General features: G+C 43.0%; 1 long non-coding RNA gene across 1 annotated transcript; it reads left to right on the forward strand.

Annotated features, from left to right (window-relative positions):
• The first annotated feature begins 1,091 nt into the window (after positions 1-1,091).
• Positions 1,092-3,454, forward strand: LOC309348788. Its single transcript, XR_014159551.1, has 2 exons — positions 1,092-1,140; positions 2,151-3,454. It is a non-coding gene; the product is annotated as an uncharacterized lncRNA (long non-coding RNA).
• The last annotated feature ends 22,847 nt before the right edge of the window (positions 3,455-26,301 follow it).

Here is a 26,301-nt window from a genome sequence, read left to right on the forward strand (position 1 = left end):
TCATGAGTTTGGGTGTCAGAGTTTGTGGGTACAAGGGTCCTGGAATTGGTAAGTGTTAGGATTTAATCAGTGGTTGGAGAGAAAAACAGGAAATCGTACTCTTAATAGCTGGACCCAACTTCCTGCGTTGAATAGATTGCTTGAGAGGTGGGCCATTAAGAGACTCTGCCAGCTGGTGGGTGAGTGGGGCCCCTCCCAGAGCTCTGAGGTAGTCTGAAGACAATGCCCAAGTTTTTGTTAGGAGGAAGTTTTAGGTTTTCCATTGGCTATGGCGTGATCGAGGGGAAATGGTGTCAGTCTGTTAAATGCGGCAAGGTGGAGACAGGGCGGGGGCGGAGCACAATATAGGTTAACAGTTTGGATCAGAGGCTGCAGCAATGGGAGAAATGGAACCCTCAGAGAATGTAGTGATGGGAGCCCCTCCACCATAGGCTCAGGCTGTATACATGTGTTAATAAACCATGTAACATAAAGACACCACAGTCTCCACTGTGCCTCCTTTCCAAACAAAATACGAACCTTGGGTAAGTGCCTCGACCCTTGGAATCTTACACAGGTGTGGAGATTGGGATAGCATGTAACAATATGGTAACAGATTTAAAAAGGGGGTCCCCAAATGCATGTTTGAGTTAAAGCTGGGTCCTGGGTTTTGAAAAGGCTTACACTAGCACAAGAATTCCTACTTGTGCCATGGAACCTCTCCTCCCTTTTCTCTCTGCACACCCCAGTTCGGCTCCAGAGGGTTGTGGGGGAACCCCAGAACAGATTTAGGAGAGAAAAGAGGGCGGAGAAATGCAGTTGTGCCACCGGAAATCCTTGTGCTAGCAGATATGCTTAGCTGGCTACAACACATTCACTTGTGCTGCACTGCATATGTGACAACGTACAGAGTTTTCCCTACATGAAGGTTATTGCCATAAGAAAAAGTTTTGTGTGAACCAGGCCACAGATACAGCATTCGGGCCTGTTTTAAAGAGAAATGTCCTGAAGATGGCAGTATTGTTTTACTGGGATACAGTGAGCCGCAACATCAGATGCAGGTCTTAAACCTTTGATTCTAAATATTCAGCTTGTTTTCTATACATATCCTGTCAGAGTGAACATCTTAAGTTGGAAGTTGAGCAGAAACAACTTTGACAGGTGCTTTTCACAAGAATGTTTTTCGTGGTGACTAGGACTCCGGCCCCAAACTGGGACAAAATGGCTATTGTCCCTATAAAACATGTTGGAGATTTAATTTGTGTTTTAATCAGTGCTATTTTTCTAGAAAAAGAGGTGCCGGAACTCACCATGAACACCTCCCTTGTTCTCTTATAAAGGCAATGGCACCCACCTGAGAGGCGCCAGAACTGAGTTCCGGCGAGTTCCAGCTGAAAAAATCCCTGGTTTTAATATTATGGAGGCTCTTGACTTACCTACCTAGTTCAGTCTTCCTTATAGCTTTGCAGTCTGTTGGGCCCACCTGAGGCCTTCTAGTCTGAGCTCCAAAGAAAGCGGGAAGAGTGAGGGGGATGGATTAAGTCACCTAAGGCCGGGTGTAAATTCTTAATAAGAATAGAAAGCATGGGCTTGAGCTGTTTTCCGCTTATCCTGTGCTTTCTAGGTACAGGTCTGAGTGGTTTAGCCAGGGCTTTTTCCCCCCTGAACTCACCAGAACTCAGTTCCGGCACACCTCTCAGGTGGGCCCATTGCCATTATAAGAGAATGAGGGAGGCGTTCATGGTGAGTCTCATCACCTCTTTTTCTAGGAAAAATAGCTCTGGGTTCAGCTTTTGCCCTGCAGTTTTCCTCAGGGAAAACCTGCTGTCTAGCGAAAAACTGGACAAAAGGCAAATCGGTGGAAAAGCCAATTGCCATTTCTTCCGATTTGGCTTTAAACAGTGGGTTTCCTAGGGGGAAATGGTGGGGCAAACAGAATTGTGGGTGCGCCCTAAATCCATTGTGTGAGCCTGTCAAGTTTACACCTATGCGTGGAGAGACATGTCATTCTCACAAGAGGGCCAGCTCCAAAATATATTACTATTCACATATTTTGGTAGAGGTGTGTGTGGTTATTTTAAGTCCAAAATGCAACTAGGACAATGGCCTTCACACCTAGCTCTGTGACAGTACACAGTCGCTCCCTTTCTCCAACTCGCTTTTCTCCCCAGGAAAACAGCTGCTGCCTTCAGCCGGACCCAACAACATTCCTGCGAGAAGCACCTGCAAATTCGCAGCTCTTGCTTCTGCAGACGAAAAGGAGGAGGCCAGAATGCTGTCTTGTTTGGGGAGGAATGGCAGAACCTGTTTGAGGCCTGTCAGCCCTATCACATTCCAGCTATAAATTTAAGAAGTGTTGGCCGCATTCCCCAAGGTGTGACAGCTTTTACCCCAAAAGCCTTGTCCTTAACCTCACAGAAACAGAGGCTCTTAATATGGCTGCACTATGTGATCCTGGAAGGCACACGAGTCTATAAACCAATTTATGTTGAGCACCATTGGCTAGATTGAGGTGAAATGTGTGTCTTGTTTCAAGATTAAAATTCTGGAGCAGAACCAAGTCCTGTTAAAGCCAGACATAGTTCCCCCCCCCAACATTTATTTTGCTAATGACTACTTGATGGGGCGGGGGGGGGGGGAGAGATACTTTGACAAAATGCCCACCAGTAAGAGGTCCTGCCACTAACTGCCACTACTATCAGAGGGAGAGACCATTCATCTTTGACAAATTTATGCACACAAATTTATTGCAGAAGTATGGAAAAGCTACATTTTCATAGCAGAGAAGCAGATACAGATTCTTCTTTCTTTATCATCACTACGTTCATAGCCATTCATGCTTTAGTAGCCTCCTGACTAGACTACAGCAATGTGCTCCATCTAGGGCTGCCCTTTGTAAACGCACTAAAAATTCCAACTGATCCTAAAAGGTGATGCCAGACCCAGCCTGTAACTCCAGTCTGATTTGATCTGCTTCTGCTGCTTATTCATTTCTGGAGTCGGTATCAAATTTAAGATGCTGTTTTTTAACCTTTCAAGCCCGATATTGCTTACCTTGAATAGGATTCCCTCTTATACTTCTTCCTGCCCAGAAAAACCCAATAGTCAGCCTATGCAGAGGACCTGAGGACAGTTATCTGCCTAGGCAGATACTACATCTACCACTACCATCAGCCCCAGTCTGCATGCCCAGTGGTCACATATGATGGGCTATGAAGTCCAAACACACCTGGAGAGCCACAGATTCTCTGCTCTTGGACATAATTACAGCTTTTCCATGAAGCCTTTGGGATAAATTGATGGCAAGCTATGATTTCTTCTGTTACTGTTCAATCTCCTTGTATGTGCTGATTATCTGTTGCTCATTTCCCCCCGTTGGCTATTTTTATATTGATATTTTGATTAACTGGCAGTTGCTTTGAGTTGTTTTGAAGAAAAGCAAGATAGATTTTTATATATACATAAAAAAACAAAACAATACAAATGTGGGTCTGCTTGGTCGATGTGTGGTCAACTTTGGCAATCAATATCCTTGCTTCCAAGCATCCTTTCAAACTGCTGCTCTGACAGAGCTGTTAAGATGAAAAACAACGCCCAGAGGTATTTTTCCATCCTTCTCCTCCTTTAATTCTCCCAGTTTACGTAATAAAAATAGGACTTGACCTTCGACAAGCTGTTACATTTAACTCATACATGGTACAAGAGTGGAAACCACTTGTGCAGAATTTTCATGCCACTTAAAGCACTCCTTCAGTGTGTGGTCCTCGGGGAAATATTGCCAAAGACATCTTGACAAATTGGTGTTAAACTTCTGCCTCTCCCAGAGTGACATGCGTACCCCTTTGCTCTTATCAAAACGCAGAGAGCACTTTTATTATTTATTATTCATTATTGTCAGCCCAGATAAATAATTTAGACCACATTATGCTAGGGCAATAGCTTACGCACCACTATTGGGGTTACGACCCCAAGATGGAGCATCAAATAGATTCTTACCTCTCATTTCTGCCCTCATTGTTAAATTTCATATTGTAAGCCCCTTGGGGCAGGGGCCTGCTATATAAAAACACGCATTGGGACACAGATTAAATGCTAATAATATTCAGGGTTGTTATATTCCAACATTTACAAAGTTACTAAACACGATCCTGAACACACTTACCTGGGAGTAAGTCTTACTGAAGACAATGAGGCTTACTTCTGAGTATATATGTATAGGATTGTGCTGCATGGCTGCAGTCCTATTCCCACTTAACCTGGGAATAAGTCATGTTGAACTGGAATGGTATTTAATTTTAAATAGACATGTAAAGAAGCGCACTGTCAGATACTATGCAACACACATTAGCCACTCTTGTGTCCAAATGGTCACAGCACTTTTTCCCCCCTGGCTGAGAAGCATTCAGAAGGTGTTTGTGAAAATGCTAATTTGCAATATAAATTATTGCAACAGGATTTCAGAGCTCTTCCCATGCATGGGCACTAGAACGGCTGCAATTATTTTACCCCAGGATCAAAACATATTAACCACGAATATGTTAATTTTGTATATGGGATGGGGGCAGGTGTAACGTGGCTTCAAGAAGGGCTGTAATTAGGGGGTGTTGAGGTGGGCCCCCGCCAGGGGCACAAGCAAGGGGTGTGTGCAAAATCGGCTAAAAATATGTCCATAAATATGTCTGTAAATAAAAATATTGATTATGGCCTCATAAGAAAAGGTTTTTAATAGAGGGTGAATTGAATGGGGGGGGGAGTGGAGGAGAGACAGAAAGAAGAGCTAATTTGTCAGTGGCTGGGGGCGCAATCTGCACAGTTCTGTCAGGGGTGCAAGATCACCTAGCTATGGCTCTGGCTTCAAGTGGCTGTGGTTGTTGTTGTTTAGTCGTTTAGTCGTGTCCGACTCTTCGTGACCCCATGGACCAGAGCACGCCAGGCACTCCTGTCTTTCACTGCCTCCCGCAGTTTGGTCAGACTCATGTTTGTGTGGCTGTGGTACCAGAGGACTAAACCCAGCATAGGATCCTTTTAAGGGTGGCTACCTCAGGCAGCCTTCTCTTTTTTTAAAGAAGACATTCTGAGTGTCTGTTGCCCTCCTCATCACATGGTTGTGAGTTCCAGCCAATTGCACTGAGAGGGCTCCACTGCGGAGGAGTTCAGTCTTTGTCACTGAGGGTTCCCAGCACCTCCTTCCCAGAGTCTTTCATGTGCTCCTGACTCTCCTTGCTTCCAGAAGCATCTTTCTATCCACACCCTGGACAGCTATCTTTTATTTTCTCTTCTTGATGTCTTCAGTATTTTTGTTTATTTTTGTTTCTTTAAAGCTGGACACCAGTGTGTACCCAAGGACCCAAGTGAATAGCTTAAGCAGGACCTAGTCGAAGCCTCAGGATTCCCACCTGTTTGTACCCTGAACTAAGATTAATCTACCCCAGATGCAGGCCACATTGCATCATTTTTCTTTATTTAAGAGTCGGCAGCCTCAGTCTCATGCTGTGTGGCAACATCTGTGGCATGTTGTGTAGCAACATCTGAGAACTCTTTCCAGAAATTGTCTTACCATCAATTATTGTGGTTGAGAAGGGTCACCTTGCTTATCTTAATATTTACACAGAACTGTCCCTGATTGAACTTCTTCTTCTTCTTCGCATTTCACGTCCATTTGGCCTTACTGTTTTCATCTTTCTTTTCTATATGTGTGTCTGTGTTTACATCCTCACACCTGCAGACCACGAATAACACCACACATCTGATGAAGTAGACAGTGCTATTCTGCATAAGCTCATGCTGCAGTAAATCTGTTAAGTCTTTCAAGTGCTACAAGAGCTTTTGCTGGTTTTGCTGCAACAAATTTACACGGCTACCTCTCACCAGGTTTGCTCTTTCTGGTTTTCAAAGCTTGGTTAAGACTCTCTTATTAAAAATAATAATCCTAAATTGACTGCACCTTTTAGGGTTGGTTTGTTGTTTACAGCTTTTTACTGCTGATTCCTTTGAGTTTGCTTCTGTAAGGAAAAAAGAGTGTGACCATGATAGTCATGAAGTTAGGAGGATTTTGGCCCCTCGCCTGGCTCCAACTCGGATGTTATTTTGGCATCAATACCTTTTTATTTGCCCAGGTATTTTCAGAATGTAATCTAAATTGCCTTGTTTTCAGCTTTATGGCTTGTTCACATCTGAACATTATTTAGCTGTTAATCTGCTTCCCCCCTACTGGAGTGGTCCTTAATCCCACATATGTGAATATGAGGCAAGACTTGAGCGTTTCTTATTCACACCACTAGTCCTTCCCTTTTGTGTTGGTCCCTGTCTTCTGATATGTTGATTCCATCATGCAGATTAAGTATTGACAGGGCATGCATGTAGATAGCGGTGCACACGTTTTAATTTTTTTAAAACTGCTTGTGCAGTTTTCTGGTTTTGTATAAATCCGGGGGATCAAAGGCAAACCCTCCAGTCAAGAGCGCACCAGAAATACTTACAAGCACAGCTGGAAAAGAAATGATAGCACTGAGGAAGTTGTGGGGATGGAACGTGCAGAAAGTGACAATTGATCCACCCATGCAAAAAGAGAAGCAAATCTCCTGAGACCAGAGCGGAGCAGTTTGGAGCCTGCTTTCCCTCAAGCTACTGGATTAACAACGCATCAAGTAAACCTGTATTTACAGGGGGAAGGTATTGAGACTGCTTTTTTTTAGGGTAACATCATATGTACTACACAAATTAAATGGGAATGGGAACTCCAGTGTGGACAAGACCTTATTTGGTTTCTGGGATTTTCTGGCTTTGCTTTAATTATGATGATGATGATTTCTGTAGTGTTTTATATATTCAATGGTTTTATTATTTTATTGTACTCTGCCTTCAGAGTTTTGAGTGCGGCGTGATCCCATAAATTTCTAAATAAAGAAATAGCAGTGCAAGCATGTTGCTGCTGCCTCCTTGTTTCTGGCATGTGACAAAATGCACAAAGGGGAGGCTCAAATCCTTTGCTGAGTGCAGGCCAAGATTTGAGGGCTCAGAGGGGCAAGCGATAGGGCGGCTATAGAATTAGCTCATTTTCAGATCTCTTCAGTGTGAATATGATATCATATTCTCCATATGCCAAAGGGCCATGTGGAAGCTGACATTTAATTGAAAACCCTCATTGCTGCCGTGCATTCCTGTTGTTAACTAATTGCTGGAAGAAGAAGAAGAAAAATCAGTGGAACATTTTCCATATACTATAGCCTAAATGCTACGTGGAAAGGAGTTGCTGGTTCAGAATGATTGCTAGCTGAAAAAGGACAAGCATGCATGCAACTGAGTCAATGGAGCTAAACAAACAACCATGCAGAACTAATAGAACACATGCCTGTCATTTCAGAGGCAACAGCCAAGCTCTATTGGGATCAAGACAAGAAAGCCCGGGGCTGATGGTTTCGATATTTCAGCTCTTAATTCTTCAGTGAAGAACTGGCAATGCTGGTGTTTGGAATAGGATATGAGAGTCAGATCATTGGAAGATATCCTTGACTTCTGCCTGACTACTCCTCTCATGAACTATCATGCTAAACAGCCTTTCAGCAATGATGGATGCTCTGCTGTTTATGATGGATCCAGTCCTTGATCTTAGCCAAAGTTTCAGACTTTTTTAAAGCCATGCCAGTGGAGGTGAAAGTGGATCTTTCCAATGTTGAATACCACTGGGTGGTATTCAACTAAATAGTTGTGCTGGCTCAAAAATTAATGCTAGTGCAATAGGATTGCCCCTCTCCCCTCATGTGCAGGCATGCACCCTACAATAATCCCGATTGCTGTCCTGGGTTACACCTCTCCTCCAAGTTAAGCACTGCAGTGGAGAAATTGCTTTGTGACAGCATTGGGCTTGCAAAAACTCTCTAGCAAGCCATGTGTTGTAACAGGGAGGACAATTACCCCATGTCATGGGAGGACCAGTCTCTCAGCTGCAGAAACAGCCATTTTCCTCCCCATTGCAGTGATGCACTGGGAGGAAAGGCCTTGTGTTTAAAGTCAGGGTAGAAAAATTTAAAATAACAATCTGTGTCTGTGTGTATGGGTGCCAGTTCCTTATGCCAGCTACTTTAGACCTCATCAGAATGGCACAAGATACTTCCTTGGGTATCTGTATTTTTTATTTCTTGTAAAAAGCCTGAGTTCTCCCGCTACTAACTGCCCTAATTATCCCAGGGACTTTGTTCTACTTTTTCTGCACATGCATCAAACAGGCTGATCCCTTGCCTTGGAGTTACATCTCTGCAGCGCCGAAAGCAGGTTTCTGCTCACAATCTCAGTGGGCCAGATGAAAAGCGCTTAACTTTGATCCAGTTTTGGGTATTATAAATTCTGGCACAGTTCCATGAACTGAGAGTAAAAACGTGTGTGTGAGAGAAAGAGAGAGAGAGAGAGACAGACAGAGAGAGAGAGAGAGAGAGAGAGAGAGTGTCAGGGAGGAGACATGTTATAATTCTTTGTGTAGTTTTTCAGAACTTTAAAATAGAAAATGAAAAATGAGAGGAGGGGAAAGCAAATGTGATGGTAGCTGTAAAATATTTATTCACTAGTGCAGCATGTTTCCTTCAAAGACAGTTGTACAGTTAAGTAGCATACTGTACAGCTCACACTGCCTCCAGCATATACAGAATGCAAGCCTTGTTAGCATCGTACTTAATATCTAAGCCGGTTTACAGGACAAGGAATGAGCAGTCTGCAGCATTGCTAGGTATGGATGTTGAGCAGAGATGGGAAAATCTCTGGTCCTTCAGATGCTGCTGAATTGCAACTTCCATCATCCTTGACTAGAGGCTATGCTGGCTGGGGCTAGGCCAGGGCCACTGATGAGGCAGTGTGAGGCCCTTCCCTCAAGTGGCAGAAGTTCAAGAGGCAAAACCTGCCTGTCAGGGGGGAATAGGAGTTGGTGGAGGCTCCAGTTGGAAAACCCCCATAGGGAAGCCAAGGGAGTGGTGGTAGGACATTGAAGACAGGTCAGAGGATGAAGCGGGGAGGGCAGAATGGTTGGATGCTGAAAAGCAACAGGCTTGAGTGAGAGAGAGGAAGAAGAGGCAGAAAGTCCTGCAGATGTAGAACAGGCAGCTGAGGAGGAGGTGTGGACTGATTCACAGGAGCCTGCAGATACTGCTGTATTCAGCTCCCCTCCTCCCTTGTCTCCAAGGGCACAGAGGGCCTTCATGTAGCAGAGCAAAGAGTACAGAGATGGAGTTTATGACTGCTGGGATAACAGCCAACCAGGGAAGACACTTAGGGGGAAGTGCCCAGATCATCAGTTCTGGCAACTGCTTTACTGGAGTCATTCTTGCCCACAGGTTTCTCTGTTTGTATTCATGAATAAAGAATCCACTTTACTGCTCATCTCGGAGTCTTCATGCTGACGTGCAACTGAACCAGCCCTGACACTGCCTTGCCTCCAGCACTTGCCCTTGTGCCTCGCTGACTCCGCTACCAGCAGAAAAGTGGTGCCAGCAGTGGCCCCAGATTCTGGTGAGATTTCACTGAAATCTCACAAGATCTCACTGAGTGCTTGAGAGCTCACACGACTTTGGCAAGATCTTGCAAAATCTCACTGGAAGTTGGTGCCACTGCCAGCGCTTCACGGGTGCTGCTGCAGCTGCCATCACTGCCAGCGCTTTGTAGGCATCGCCTCACAACACAGGTAAAAGAGGAAGGAGCAGCAGTAGGGGCGGTGGCAAATTCCTGTCTCACCTCAAGCAGTGAAACAGGATGTGCCACCCCTGGCTGGGGCTGATGGGAGTTGTAGTTCAGTACAATCTAGAGGGCTATTAGGTTCCCAACCCTTCATACAGAGAGAACATGTGTGTGTGTACATTTTATTTTGATGCAGCTGGCTTCAAGCTACACTAAGCACTGCTCCTTGCCTGGGGAGGAAATATGCCTTGAACATACATAAAAACAAGAGCCTTCCATAGCTTTACCAATATGTGTGAGTGTTTCCACTGACCTGATTTTAGTTTAAACTGAATTTCTATGTCCCACTTTTTTCCATATCAGAAGAATTGCCAAAAAGCTTCTACTATCCCCTAATGAAAAGAAACCTTAAGAACAACTCTCTCTCTCTGCTTTGGTACCAACAAACTGTCTTGCCTGTATGCCTTGCTCAGCCCTTGTTCTTTAGACATGCTTTTTGGTCTATCACTTTCATAGGAAGAGTGGATGTAATTATACTGCATTGTCTGCCTGGAGAAGGACTTGTATCAAAAGGCTGTTTCCTCTCTCATAGCGAGAAGAAGGTGGTCTGGGTTTTGGGGCAGGAACTGTGGATCAAACCATGGAACTCTGCTGCAGTGAATGCCTTGGGCCTTCACAGCTTGAGCAAGCATGCAGAACAGCCACCAAGGAGATAATGACAAGCTAGCTTTATGATCTGTAGATCATCCATTATAACCTGCCATATCCTCTGGGTTGCTTACAAATGCATTTGCTTTGCCATATCACATAGCAATAACAGAGGTGCATCAAATCTACAGGGTCTGTGTGATGAAGCATTTTTTATACGCTGTTAGCAGTCTTGCATCCAGTGTTGCTCAGAAATTCTAAGAAACCAAAAACAACAATGAAGCTCTGAAATCACAGGGGAAAGTGCAGTTTTGAAAGGTTCACCCCACCATCTTGATTCAAAATTGCATCCTGTTGTAGCCAAAAAGAAACATGCTCCGTCAACTTAGGAACCATCATGAAAAATTTGTTTATGACACCTTAAGGGGTATCCAAATGCATATTGAACAAATAGTTTTCCAAAATATATAGTAGCCTTGTACCTGGCATTGTTCAGGAATTCTAAGTAACTGAAAAATCAGTGCCATTTTGAAAGGTTCAAAATGTCGTTGAATTGTATCCAAACTTAGACAAAAGCCCGCTCCTTGATCTTAGGAACCCTTTGGGGTGGTTTGGGGGTTTGCTCAGTCAGTGATGGAGCTTCATGCTCCGGCACTGGGGAGCGGAGAGCAGGCGGGGGTGGGGTTGGCGCGCATCCTGGGGGTGTGGCACGCCCCCTGTGGGGGCATGGCACCCAGCGTGGGGGGGGGGACAGCCACAGTGGCACCCCACCGGGATCGCGCTGCCAGGGGCAGTGCGCTCCCCCTGCACTCCTCTTCCTCCGCCAGTGTGCTCAGTCTGTCCGTTAAAAAATGAGCTCCAACCGCATCACTGGCTAGAAAAGGAGATTCAGCTTCCAAGGTTGGCTCCACGGTGGAATCAGGAACATGCTTTGGAAGAGCCAATGGATACAAATTATTACCTAGCCCTCAGAAAATCGGTTACAATATCTTAGGAAGTGTCCAGATACATAGCAAACAGACAACAAATGTACACCAGAGTTGTGTGTATTTGAGAAAGAGTTACATTAACAAAAGGAACAAACAGCAAGTTGCTTTATCACAAGTATAAAGTGAGGTTTCTATTTGGGCATCTGGTTGCTGGGTTTGGGTTTCTTTTCTTTGGCTGGCTAGTTAAGTACCATGATTTAGCAGATCGAAAGAAGTTGCTTTGTGACATCAAACAAATGGGTGGTCTTTTCCTTCCCTCCCCTCTCATCTGCCTGGTACATAGGAGAACAATAGCCAGAGTTGCCCATGAGTGAGCTGGAAGCAGGGGACACAGAGACATGTTGTGGTGTAGTGGTTAAGAGCTGTAGACTCGTAATCTGGTGAACCGGGTTCGATTCCCCGCTCTTCCACATGCAGCTGCTGGGTGACCTTGGGCTAGTCACACTTCTTTGAAGTCTCTCAGCCCCACTCACCTCACAGAGTGTTTGTTGTGGGGGAGGAAGGGAAAGGAGAATGTTAGCCGCTTTGAGACTCCTCCAGGTAGTGATAAAGCGGGATATCAAATCCAAACTCTTCTTCTCTTCTTCTTCCTCTGTGCTGGACTTTGGAGCTCTCCAGGAAGCGTATTGGGAAGCAAGATCTATGGAGGTGTTAATGCTGTGAGCCCCTGCATCCTATGCTCAAGGTTGCATACATGTCTGTGTAACCAAAACCATATGTTCTAAACACACCCGAGTCTCTGTTAATCTTCATTTTAAGGAAACTGAGCCTGAGTAAGCACAACAAACCCCTGGAGTCTCTCACTGTTGGGGTGGCACATAACAATATCATTTTCGTTCCTGGGACAGAACAGGACTGCATGCCTCAAGGCCGGCGGCCGAAATTATCCTGGACATATGATGCTGACATTTTATCTTTTCATGCTATCCCACACCTATCAGCTACATTTGAAGGTAATTTTTTTTTAAGAAGTTCATTTTTTAGTTTATTGTCCTAGGAGTGTTACTGTTAAATTTAATTTGTTTTGCTTCATTACACCCTAGATAACCATCTTGCTTTTAAACGATGAAGCCACTTAATGTGACGAAAGGGTTCCCAACACTATAATTATCTAAAAGAAGTGTCTGGGAAGTGTGAATGAATGCATCTTGCAGAAATACCGACAGTCTGATAGACACTGTGTGTGAAAAAGTAAAACAAAATCTGAATTTCAAAACCCGGTTCGCCCTTTCTCCCCTTTAAATCATCACCACTCCATTTTATTCATGATGTAGTCAAAGTTAATAAGCACTTTTATGTTCCATGTTCAAGCCTATGTTTAGAACTTCCCCACTTAAACCAACAATATGTAAAAAGAACTCAACATTAACTTGCCTTCCTCATTTATTTGGGAACATTTGCCTTCATTTCCCATTGGAAGCTGACAGATATGGTGAAACCTGCTCTTAGAAGTCCTGGGAATTCTTTGATGTTTCAGTAGCTGCAATATAGGAAATGCTTCATAAATAGATTTTCAGAATCTCTGTTTTATGAAGGGTGTAATACAAGAAATACAGGAGATAAAAAGAGGCAATGAGCCCTAGATTAATTACAGTCGTAAATTTATAGTTTTGCATCCCTTATAATTATGTAAATGAATTCTCAAAGCATTTACATACACAGTAATTACAAAGTTGATTACAAAATGAATTAGCTACTGTATGTGATAGCTTAGTGAGTGTCACAAATTTTGCTCACTGTACCTATACTTTTGCTCCTATTTTTATTATGTATTTTTTGTTTTTTATATTGTAATTTTATGTTGTGAACCACCCCGAACTCTATGGATGAAGGGCGGTATACAAATTTAATCAGTATGTATGTATGTATGTATGTATGTATAAATAAATAAATAAATAAACTTTTTAATTCTGCTGATTTTTTTCCAGATCCGTTTGATTACAGCTTTGAGTTTTCCACTAACATTACTTCTGTTTCCCTATGCGAGTACTGAATTCTGTTTCATTTCACTGGAGTGTCCATGGGTTTCATAAAAACTGCATATGCCTTGCCACCATCTTTTAGGACCATTCATTTGCCCAATGTATGACTTCTGTGATGTATTTGTCACCGGACTTTTCAATATTGTCCCCACAATTTATTGTAATTTTGTATCCTGGTATACCGTCCTGTTGTTTTTTATGAAAAGTGCAGTCTATAAATAGTTAAATAATGAGTCCGGTGACAATCAAAAGGCTGCAGTTCTAGGTGAAAATACTTGGAAGCAAGGGCCATTGAAATCAATGGAACTGCATCCTGGCTTCAAATTCGTGGAGCAGCACAATTCTCTCCATCATCCCTCATAAATCTTAGAGCTAAGGCTAAAAATAATGTCTGAATCGGAAGGGAGGCAGAGTTTAAAAGATGCCTGCAATAAGCACAGAGGAGATACCAAGGTGTTTTCTACCTACAAAGAAACCTGTGTTTCACCTAACATGGGGATAGACCTGGTTAATGGGTATTTTTGATATTTACAGAGATTAGGGATCAGCCATTGTATGTTCCCTCATTCCCAATTGGCGTTGGTGCAACCTGAAGTCTACTTAGCATCCTCACAGAACCTTGTTTAAATATCTGCTTTTACCTTCCATGTTCCATCTTAAGACACTTACCTGATGCCGACTTACTGCTTCACCGCCAGACAATTTCCCCACCAGCTTTCTTTGTTTATCGCTTAGCCTCATGAAGAGTTCTGGTGAACTCCAATTCTTGCACACTCTTTTTGTGACGCTCTGTTTGGCCTAATAATCCTGATATAGATTCTGGAATTTTTCTCATGGGCCAGCATGGCTAGCTATGGTTTTTTTGAGGAGATACTGTCATGGTTGTGACACCATTTCAACACCTTTCTCTGCCATATGACCAGGGAAGCTCATTCATTCTGCCACAGACAACACGCGGCAACTCTATGTCTCTATGAAAGGCTGAAGTAGACAACTGGAATCAGAAATACCATTTCACGAGCAGGCCTCTTCTGTGTTCAGTATGACTTTTTCTCACTTGGACCAGTACCCTTGCATGAGAAAAAGAAGATGACACATGCTTTTATATATTCAATATTTTATTAAGGCTTTTCATAATACACTTCCACTAGCTCTTCCATGATGGTTCACGGAACAGTGTCCCTGCCAGAATTTCCTCTGAAACTCCCCCACTGTAAATAGCTGGATGTAGATGGCAGTGCATTCTGTGAGAATTCTGAACATTTACATTTTAATTGAATTTTCCATGCAGATATTAGGAGAGACGCCCATTTCCCTTTTATTTGGCCATGACATATGCTATATATAATTCAGGGCCTTGGTATTTATGTGCAAATGTTGCTTTGTTTCAGGAGACTTTGCAACTCAGTAATTGCTAAGTGTTGCAGAGGTCCCTGGTTTTGATAAAGCAAAATTATATACACACAAGATGTCAGGGATGTTCTTGTTGTGACCATCTTTTTAAAAGTAAAAAGTGCTGTTCAAGGCATCCTGTTATTATAGTCATTAAATTCACACAAAGCCACAAAATTAACACCAAAGAATTACTCCTTGGCACCCAATTCTCACTTCAAAGGAGGAATAATGCAGCCAGAGATTAAAGAAATTTTTACACACACCCCAATAAGGAATTTGAACACTTAGCAGATTGAAAATGGGATAGAGAACACTCAGTGCACCTTTATGTACAGTATCTTGCATAAATTAATCTCTGTTGGGTAATAAGGTGATGGTGACAATTTGTCATCGTTCTATAGTCACTAATACTGTGTGCAGGCAGGGCTAGGGGATTTTGCAAAATACAAGAGACATAAAGCAAGAAACAAATGTCAACCATTTTTTTCTGTGGGTGGACGTTTCTTCAGATCCAGTGGGAAACCCAGAGGGTTTTCCCAGGGAAAACAGCAGGACAAATGAAAATCCACTTGAACCCGCACTTTCTAAGTGTGGATAAACCAAAAGTTGTTTCTGCAATTTACAGCTACTTTGAGCAGATGGGTTTTGCCTACCAAAAGAATGAGATTTCAGCTGTCAAAATAAAAAAATAAAAATCAAGAGGAATCATCAGGAGAAATACCACACCTTCTAAACTGCTTAAAAGACAAACAGATTCATAAGTACAGCAACATGTTCGTCATTCCTCCAGAGTGTTTTCTGCAGCTAGAAGATGAACAGTTATTGAGCAGATATCAAGCAGTCACTCCTGCGCTCACCACAAGAGGTAGTTAAGATCATGGTTTTTGAATGTAATATAATGTGATGATTCTGAGCAGAGTTTGCGTAGTAAGTATTCTGAAGGAATAGCACCTGAAGAGCTATCCATTCATGTTATTACCACTATGCTGTGTTAGATGGAAATAGTTAACCTAAGACGCATCCACATAATTGGCAACCCATTCAGTGCAATGCAATCTGGACTAGGGGATATGCAGGCAAGAAGCTACTCAGGTGTACCTAAAGTGCTCTTGTAAATTATCCTGTTGATTTTAATGGAACATGTTTTCCAGGAAGCATGCTTAGTTAGCAATCATAGCCCAAGCTCAGCAAATAGGCTTTCAGCTATCTTACAAATGAAAACAATAGTTTCAAGCCTGTACAGCTCTCAAACCAGCCATTGAATGCTAGGAGCTGTAGTGTTGTGGGTGGGGCCTTGAATTTCTCAATGCTTAGGGCTACATCAAAAACTACAGTTTCCATGGTTCTTTATTGATTGATTGAACAGGATTTACCATATTTTTCGCTCAATAAGACGCACCAGACCACAAGATGCACCTAGTTTTTGGAGGAGGAAAACAAGAAAAAAAATATTCTGAATCCCAGAAGCCAGAACAGCAAGAGGGATTGCTGTACAGCGAAAGCAGCGATCCCTCTTGCTGTTCTGGCTTCTGGGATAGCTGCACAGCCTACATTTGCTCCATAAGACGCACACACATTTCCCCTTACTTTTTAGGAGGGAAAAAGTGGGTCTTATAGAGCAAAAAATACGGTATATGCTGCTTAACCTCTATGTGGGTTACAGGCATCATACACATAGGCATAGCCAGGATTATTGTTGGGGGTGGGGTGGGGAGTTGTTGAGATCTCCAAAAAGACACTATAGGAGGTAGGCTTTTGTCAAACCACATTTTAACCACATTCTCAACCCCTGTCAAGTTAAAATGCCCAACATAAACTACAGTTCACAATTCTTTTTGAATCAGGTTTACAGACAGCTCTTGTTTGAAGCATCAGTGTGCCCAAAATCTTAGTACATGATGCCCAGTTTCCATTACAAATAGGTTTGGGGTGTTTTTTGTTTTTGTTTTTCCTTCATAACCAGAATATCAAAAAGGCATGTATTCTGAGCAGATATTTATTTTGACGGGGACATTCAGCATCATACCTCTTAAACATCAAATTCACATTTCCACTTCATTCTCCCATGTTATAACATCTGAAGTCACAAAGGAAAGATTCTGGGTGTTTAAATCTGCGTGCAGCACTGAAAAGAGTAACACGGAGAGAGACCAATTCCTCTGTGTAAAACAAAGTGGTCGTGGCAGCTTCAAAACAATGGATTGTGTTTTCTGTGTTCGTTTTTAGTCATCCATTTGGCAGTTAGTCTGAAGTCATCCATCCAATCATATACGCTGCAGCATCTCAGTTTGAGCTAGCAAGGAGAAAGAAAACAAAGAGAAACTGAGTTGACAACAATGAGATAGCACTCATGTGTGGAAAAGCGCTCTGTTAAATGTCTTCTTTTTATATATAATGCAGCCACATTCTGTTGCGAGATATTCTTTAAAACCCCTTTGAGCAAGTAATTCTCTCTTAAACATCCTTGGTTCTTTGCACAGCGACTGATCACACTCCATTCTATTTTTCAGATAGAAGCAGTAATTGCAGGCTGAGGTCCTGGGTTGCAGCAGAAATATAGGCTTGGCAAAGCTGGCCTGGCAGACAGAGGCAGGACACCGTCACAGCACAACCGCGGTACTGTGTGTGTGTGGCCTCAGACAAACTTAGCGTTAACATTGTGTTTTCTTTAGCGCACATGATATATGATAATTATTATGCCATAGCTGCAACATGCACAACTTATGTTCTGCCAAGCTGAATGTAGGACATGGTCCCATATGGAGGCTCACCAGGTCCATGAAAATCTGCAGGAATTTTTCTAGCCTGGCAGTGGCAGAGGGGGACAAATTAAATACTCTAAATAAATAAATAAGCCCATGCATTTCTGGTAAATCTGTTGACTGAGCAGTGGCAAGACCTGGGCAGACCTGGCCTATGAGAAGCCCACCCTCCATTGGTTCTCAGTGGGTAGACCTGCTATCCACGTACAAAATCTTTCTATCTGTATCAAGACATAAATATATCATATTTGTGAAGTGATGCAGTCAGGGAGACTCTCTCTGTACATGGAAAGTGACTTCTCTGGTGGCAGAATTATGTCACTGATACCACAGGATCCATATTGGGGGCGATAAGCTGGACTTGCTATTCAGTATCTTGCCCACTCTATTCCATCCCTGCTCCATTTTTCTGTTCCTCTTCAACAGTCAGTCGGCATTCCATGGCCACTGAACAGACATACCGTACTCCTCACTGGAGTTTTTTCCCCAAGGACTCTTCCCATATGTCCCTCCCCAAATCAATTTTTTTTGTATGTGTGTCTCTTTCTTCAGCAATTGGGGTTCCCACAAGTTTGCTGATACCTTCTGCAAGTGGGTGGGTGGTGCGGGTTTGCTTATTTATTATTTCTAAATAAGCAATAGCACTCGCACATTGCTGAAACATGTCTGGAACATGCAATCTTGGTGTTGTGTGAGAGAGAGCAGTAACTTCCTGAGCTGTGTGGCCTACCCAGTAAGCAATGATCCTCTTTTTCTTTCTTTTTTTAATGCAGTCTGATTCCCTCAAAACAGGTCTTACAGAAGAGACCTGCATTCTCCATCACTGTTAAAGAGGAATGCAAGAAATGTGAGAATTCCTCAAAAGTCATGTGTGACCTGCAGCCCATATTGGGGCCACCTTTGAAACCCTTCCTTTTATAGCAGCACAGTTCTATCGTCATGGCAAAATGTCAGATTCCTGCACTTTTAAAAAAATCCCTGTCTATTGGATTTGTTGCCAGGAGTATCATCTGGTGAGGAGTTGTTTTTCCTCTCTCTGCTAAACCTTATAAAATTGTGAGTGATTTGAAAGGGATCTTGAGCCATCACCTTTCTGGAGGCCAACTTCCAGCTGTGGCAAGTGTAAATCATCCTTGGGAGACACTCATCATGCTCCTCTTCAAAATCTCCAGAGGTGTGGGGCAGCAGAGGGAAGAATTCTACCAATTCCCTGGGCTGCTTGTTTAGGTTCCCTGACATCCAGAATTTAATTTAAGACAGGGTTGAATAATACAGTGGTACCTCGGGTTACATACGCTTCAGGTTACAGACTCCGCTAACCCAGAAATATTACCTCGGGTTAAGAACTTTGCTTCAGGATGAGAACAGAAATTGTGTAGCGGCAGCGCAGCAGCAGCAGCAGGAGGCCCCATTAGCTAAAGTGGTGCTTCAGGTTAAGAAGAGTTTCAGGTTAAGAACAGACTTCCAGAACGAATTAAGTTCTTAACCCGAGGTACCACTGTAATAAAAAAAGTGATCCACACGAGAATTCAGTTTCTGTGCTAGGGCTCGTCCCTAGAAGATATAACATAGTCAGCAATCAAGGAGGAAAAAAGCACCTTGGAGCATGTGCAGACTGCTTTGTGCTGCACTAAGCAACAAGAGCCTTTTCTCCATACGTAGGGGAATAAGGAGGCCCTTCCTCCTTCCTCCTGCAATGCTGAAATTGTGTGGAGAAAACTTGACTGTGCGAAGGATACTGCTGGTAGCAGTTTCTGAAATGGTGTGACTGTCAGGGGGTTAATGCAGGATGCCTGATGATTATCTTCCAAAGCAACTACTCTATTCCGAACTTAAAAATGGAAAGCGTAATGCTGGTGGTCAACAAAAGAGATTTAAAGGCTGCCTCAAAACAATTTTTTTAAAAAATAGTATAAACACCAACAATTGGGGAGCACTTGCCTGTGAGTGCTCCAGTTGGAGAACAGCCTTTACCAAAGGTGTCACGGGCTTCGAAGACACTTGAACTCAGGACGCAAGGGAGAAATGTCCTAAGAGGAAGGCACGCTTGGCAAATCCACACCGTGATCAACTCCCGCCTGGAAAACAATGTCCCCACTATGGAAGGACATGTGGGTCCAGAATCGGCCCCCACAGTCACTTACGGACTCATTGTTAAAACCGTGTTTATGGAAGACAATCTTACTTGGCTATGAGTGATCGCCAAAGAAGAAGCAACTGCATCCACGCACAGCCTGGCTCACAATAGTATTTTGCCACATTATTACACGGCACACATAAAATATATCGACTGAGGTCTGAAGAGCATCTCAGCTAGTTCTGCACCATCGTGCTTGTTCCAACAACAAACCCTTGTCCTGTATGGCAACATGCCACTATTTAATTTCTGTCCCATCTATTTCTCCTCAGAGGCTCAAGGCACCTAACAACCAGTAAAAAAAAAGAAAAGCAAATGTGCTCTTTGAATCTTCCCCACCCCCCACAATATTTCCTTAGTTTAATGAGTTGACCATTTTCAACCTGTTTAACAAATTCCAGCAGCCCCAGAATAGCAGAAAATTGAGCCAGCACACAGGATTCATTCATTATGTATTTCCAATATTTATAGACCTCTTTTCACTGTCGACGGCCGCAAAGCAGCTTACAGAACTATCTGTAAAACAAGCCATTGATCAAAATAACGCAGCATTTAAGACAAATGAAAACCTGCAGGTAAAAACGTAAGTTCAGTAAATAGGCATAATACAACTAACACAAAGTGCCTGCAGAAATAGAAAGGTCTTTGTCAAGCATTGGAAGTTCAGCAGGGAGGGGGCCAGCCTGATCTCAGCTGCGAGGAGGCTCCTCAGAATCAACCCCACAATACCGAATGCACAGTTAGTGGTGGACATGAGCCATGTATCTGAGCCTGTACAGCTCTTAATGGCTATGCAATGAACCAAATCAATTGCACAATTAACCAAAATTTTTTTAAAAAAAAAGATTTAAAAGGCAGCTCCTCATCAACTGGCTGAAGCGGCAGAGTGATGGGGCCTAGGGCCACAACAAAGTAGGACCTGCCTTTAAAGGTAAAAGGTAAAGGGATCCCTGACCATTAGGTCCAGTTGCGGCTGACTTTAGGGTTGCGGCGCTCATCTCGCTTTATTGGCCGAGGGAGCCGGCGTACAGCTTCCGAGTGATGTAGCCAGCATGACTAAGCTGCTTCTGGCAAACCAGAGCAGTGCACGGAAACCTATTTATCTACTTGCACTTTGATGTGCTTTCAAACTGCTAGGTTGGCAGGAAGGAACTGCCTTTTTTGTTGTTGTTGTTTAGTCGTTTAGTCATGTCCGACTCTTCGTGACCCCATGGACCAGAGCACGCCAGGCACTTCTGTCTTCCACTGCCTCCCACAGTTTGGTCAAACTCATGCTGGTAGCTTCGAAAACACTATCCAACCATCTCGTCCTCTGTCGTCCCCTTCTCCTTGTGCCCTCCATCTTTCCCAACATCAGGGTCTTTTCCAGGGAGTCTTCTGCCTTTAGTTAACAATAAAAAGGATGCCCCGAGCCATGTTGCTGCAGAAAAAAATGACAGCAAGTCTTGTGGAATCTTAAAGATGAATAACCAATTCATGACATAAGCTTCTGTTGACCAGAGTCCACTTCACAGGTTGCATGGCAGGATATGTACCGTTGTTTTAAAAGACTAGAATATCTCTGCCCGGTTTCAGCACTACGTGTGTAGCTCGCTGGTCTTTGGCTCAGCAGGCACAAAGTGCACCGCAGAGACACATGGGTACAGCACACAGAGAACTGCTGCATCCATTAAGGCATTGGCTGACTCCTGAATGTGTTTGGTGTCTGCCCTAGTTGGGTAATAATAATAGAATGGAGCCTCTGAGCAAATGGTTTCCAACAATCTGTGAAGAGCCTCTCTCTCTCTCCCTGAGTCGAGGTTTGCCAAAATGACATTGGAGGGAGCCAAACGGAACACATGGGCTTTTGAAGAAAATAGGATTTGTTCCATGCAGTGGGGTACAGAATGTGTGTGTTTGCAGCCTATTTCCCTGGTGCGATGACACTTACAGAGACAGGAGCTGCCCTGAAAAAAAAGGGAGCCGAGACAGGATTATAGAAAGCGGAGTTACACAAAAGAAGAACAGCGGCAAAAGTCTGAAGGCCTGCCCTTAAATGTCTAGCTGGGGGTCTCCAAGAAGCTGCCCTCTTGGGGGTCAAGAGGAGGGAAAGAGAGAGAGAGAGAGAGAGAGAGAGAGAGAATGATGAAAAAGCACCTTCCCATTTTCTCAGAAAAAGTCTGAAGGAAAACAAGCCACCCTCCTCCCAAGCTGCGTTACTTTCCTTCCTGCTGTGTTTTAACAGATGGCATCAGCAGGGATGGGAGCAGAGTGCTTAGTAATAATATCAGAGTGGTGCTGTCTGCATCCCCTGGCTAAAACCATCACATCAGTCCTGAAGCTGCTGCATTTCAAGCTCTTCAAACTAGCTCCAAAATGGATCCATATAGATGCAAAGTAAATGGTAATGATCCAGTGGGAGTGCTGGTTATAAATTAGTCTAAGACCCACTGCTTAACAGAGCACAATCCATGACCCACTTAAGATACTTGCTGGGTTTTCTTAAAAGGAGATCTTGGGTTGCATTCAACTAACCTTTACAAAGACTACACCCACACTGGAATTAATAACCATAATTAACTTGGGTCCATTAATTTCAGTAGGTCTACTCCAAAGTGTTAGAATAATTTGCTTCAAATACAGGTATTTACATTGCTGGAAGTGAACTACTTGGGCTGCGGATCACAGCCTCATTTGCTGTCACGGCCTCTTGGATTTCATGCCTTTCCACAAAGAAAACAGAGGAAATACTTTGGAAAAATTGTGCAATTTCTCCTGAGCAATGAAAGATGAGGTCATTTGGGAGAAGGGACGGGAGGAGAGCTAAGTTATTGTAATGGCCGTTGTAACTCATTGGATATAACAAAGACGATCTGAGTTATAACTCACACAGCAATATAAAGAGGAAGAGGAAGTGCTGTATTGATAACTTCTCTGAAAAGCCGGCACAGAGCGTTACGAATTACAGACTGCATGTAGCCAGCTTACAGGTGTGAATAAAGCCACAAAGGAAAAGCATGCATTGATACATCCCCTACCTTGCATCCCACTATTCTGACAAATACCCCCCCCCCCTTTTTATTTTACTGTTTACGGTTTTTGAAAGATACATGAAACCCAATCCAACTTCTCCCATCCTCGGATTTGGAGATGCATGTAGCTTGGCTCTGAATTAGGACAGACACATGAAAGGCATCTCTAAGTGTTTGGAGCTAGCACTCTGTCGACATGTCTGCTAGCTTGCTATCTGCTGAACCTTTATATTTGTAAACAAGGTTCTTTCTCACAGAAGGGTGTGCAAGCCCCCAGTATTTTTCATCCAAACAGGGGTGGGGGGACCCTGCAAACCTGTTTTTTAACTTCCCACAGCCAAGGAAAGTGGGGAGCATTAAATTATATGGCAGCTGGAATTATATATCGGAATGGCAGGAAGCAAGCTTTTTGGACATAGCTAGAGAGAGAAAAGAGGACAATTGTGTTTCAGCCATGTAAACCACCAACTGTGCTTTGTGTACTTTATTTTGTCTACCTTTCTAATTATATTCAAATCCTATGTTTACACAGCAATGGAGTACTTACTCTGTCAAATGCAGGTTTCTTGTCTTGATTGACACTGTTTTCCTTCTATACATGTGCGTGCATGTTTTCCATTTAGTTTAATGTATATTGCCATAATTTTGGAGCATTTTTTTGAATTTTCTACAGTCTCACAGAATGAGTATTATTTATTAACCTGTCCTATTATCACTTGAATAAATAAAATAAATAAGCCCCATTAAGCTCTGTGGGACTTACCCCTAGGTAAGTGTGCATAAGATCGCAGCCTAAGAAACCCCAGGAGTACCCCACTGACGCTGGAGGAATTTAGTAGATTTAACGCAGCTATAAATTGAATCAGAGCAAAAAGCCTGTTAGTTAATTCCTAATTCAAAAAGGAAGTTGCATAATGTGTAGCTCAGTGTACAAAGGCACCAGCTTAGATGGATCTATTGTTAGCTGTCGGTCAATGCACAAGCTCATATCACACCACGTCAGGCAGAATCAGCTGTTGTGCAAGAAGCATGGGTGCACAGGCATGGAAACTGACATTACCAAATACACAGATAAACCACTCACCTACGTGTATCCTCCGCGTGATTCATTTGCTTGTGTTGCCTGAATGACTTGTAGAATGCCATCAAAAGAACGATGTGTAAGGAGCCGACCTGAAAGGAATGATGCTCACATTCTGAGCGAATCAAAATGAATGGATGAATGAATGCATGCTGAACTTCAGTGCTTGATTTTCAACTTTGGATTCTAGGGGGCACTTTAAAAAGAAAGAAATAGAACAGAACACGAGGTTTTTGCAAACAAATATAAGACTAGGAAAATGAAGGTACAGTGGTACCTCGGGTTACATACACTTCAGGTTACATACGCTTCAGGTTACACACTCTGCTAACCCAGAAATAGTGCTTCAGGTTAAGAACTTTGCTTCAGGATAAGAACAGAAATCGGGCTCTGGCGGCACAGCAGCAGCAGGAGGCCCCATTAGCTAAAGTGGTGCTTCAGGTTAAGAACAGTTTCAGGTTAAGAACGGACCTCTGGAACGAATTAAGTACTTAACCTGAGGTACCACTGTCTTAAGTTTGAAGAGGGCAACCCCAGCGATGAATTGATTTTGTCTCTGTAAGCCATCTTGGGCCCCATATTGGAAGAAAGGAGGAACATAAGTCCAGATACTTAATACATAAATACCAAATACATCCAAGTCATAAGTCTGTGAAGGCTTGGCTCTTGTGAGAGAGGTGTAATTTACGGATAACTCTGTGTGGTTCATACAGACATGGAGCAACATCAAATCCATGATGCCAAAGCATCTCCTGTTGAGAAAGTGTTTGAAGGGAGTGAATGTATTTATACCACTGGTTCATTTTCTTTGAATGTGAGATCACTTATGGTACTTATCTACTCTTTGCCTTAGATCAAGGGTTGTCAACCTGGTCCCTACCGCCCACTAGTGGGCGTTTCAGGATTCTAGGTGGGCGGTCGGGGGTGTCTACAGCACAAGCTGAATCCTCCTTCCATCGAGCACAGGTGGGCGGTAAGGAAATTTTACCATCAAGAAAGATGCATTAGTGGGCAGTAGGTATAAAAAGGTTGACTACCCCGGCCTTAGATAAATGCAAACATTCTTGAAATAAAACCCTCTGAGGGTGAAATATGTTTGCACACTTAGCAGGTGGCCAGACCTATAGAACATATCAAATATGCAAAAGATTGTGCTGTATCTATGAGAGACTGAATTCAATAAAACTTGCTTCCACCTACACTTTTTTTTTTAGTATAGCTGTGTAACTTTTTTTTTTTTAGCTTATTACAGATAACAACCAAAGATGGACACCAGGGAATTGTTTTGCAACTTGGAACAAGGAAGGTATACTGTGTGTGTTTTGTCTATGTTAATGGATCATTTTTTATTTATTTCTTTTTGTTAATGGATCATTGGTCCCATCATATAAATTAGCAGCCAAGTCCACTATAAAGCATCCATTCAAAACTTTTATTTAATTATGTTATGGAATCAAACACGTTCATTTTAATGAAAGAAAAGGCAAGCAGCTAAATCAAGATGGAATCCGGCATCTGCTATTCCATTACTGTTCAAAACCTGCAACAGATATACTGATTTAATTAATGATGGGGAAGATGAACACCGTAATCTTCTCTGACTTTAATAAATGCAATAGCGACTTATATATTACGACAGCTTCTCTCGTTTTGCCCGTAGCAAGAACAATTACATTATATCAGATAAATAGCAAAACGTTCCTTCCTTAAAAAATAACATATGCCATTTTGCTTTCTGCGGGATTATCTTGATGTGGGTAGTTGCAGGTGCTTTCCGAGGCAGAGTAATTGGCAACTTTGCTTTAACAAATATTTATCTTGCTGGCAGGGTTCTCAATTATGAATGAAAGCCTAGTTCAAAGGTATTGCTTGAAGTTGTAGTGCGAGAGGGGGTGGAATTCATACAAGGATGTGATTGGCATTGCAGACTCATGAACAAGAATGAAGCATTGTATTGTGTGATTCATAGCACTTTTACTACATCTCTCACGTTCGCTGCCAAGAAAATGTGGGCTTTTCTTAGGAAAGCGGTCAGATGCTAATGCTTTTTAATTGCATACGTGTCATTTTGGTCCTGATGCGGAGACATGACACCACTCATGCCTATTCCCGAGAAACACACACGTCTCCCGGAGCAAAAAAAAAAGGATTTGCAGATGGTGCCAAGAGTTACAAAGCCACACACGCTATCAGTAACACACACTATCAGTAACTGTTACAATAGTAATGCGTGCTGGAAAAATCATGCCCATTTTGCACCTGCTTTCAAAGAGAAGGGAAAGCCATATTTCATTAAAGTCAAACACAAGGAGGTGAACAAAAGAACAAAGCCTCATTGGTGAGTTATATCTTGCCCAAGAGTGTATGTGTGCTTGAATAGCAGGCCTTCTGAGGATAACATCACCAGGGGTCAAATTCTAACTCAAGAGGAAAGTAAACCCAGGGGTGTAGTGTAGGGGGGGCAGTAGGACCATGGCCCCTTGTGCACAATTTTGAGGGGTGCGAACCAATCCCCCTGACATGCTGGTGACCTCAGCACAACCCTGCAAAGTGCTCCTCTCCATGAGCATTGGGGGGGGGGTTTCCACCAATGACCATGTTGGTTGGCCGGGCTCCCCTCTGCACAGCTGAACAGGAGGTGCAGTGTGGCCCCGGTT

Source organism: Podarcis erhardii (genome assembly GCF_964252035.2).
Source record: "Podarcis erhardii genome assembly, chromosome: 1".
NCBI classification, from domain to species: domain Eukaryota; kingdom Metazoa; phylum Chordata; class Lepidosauria; order Squamata; family Lacertidae; genus Podarcis; species Podarcis erhardii.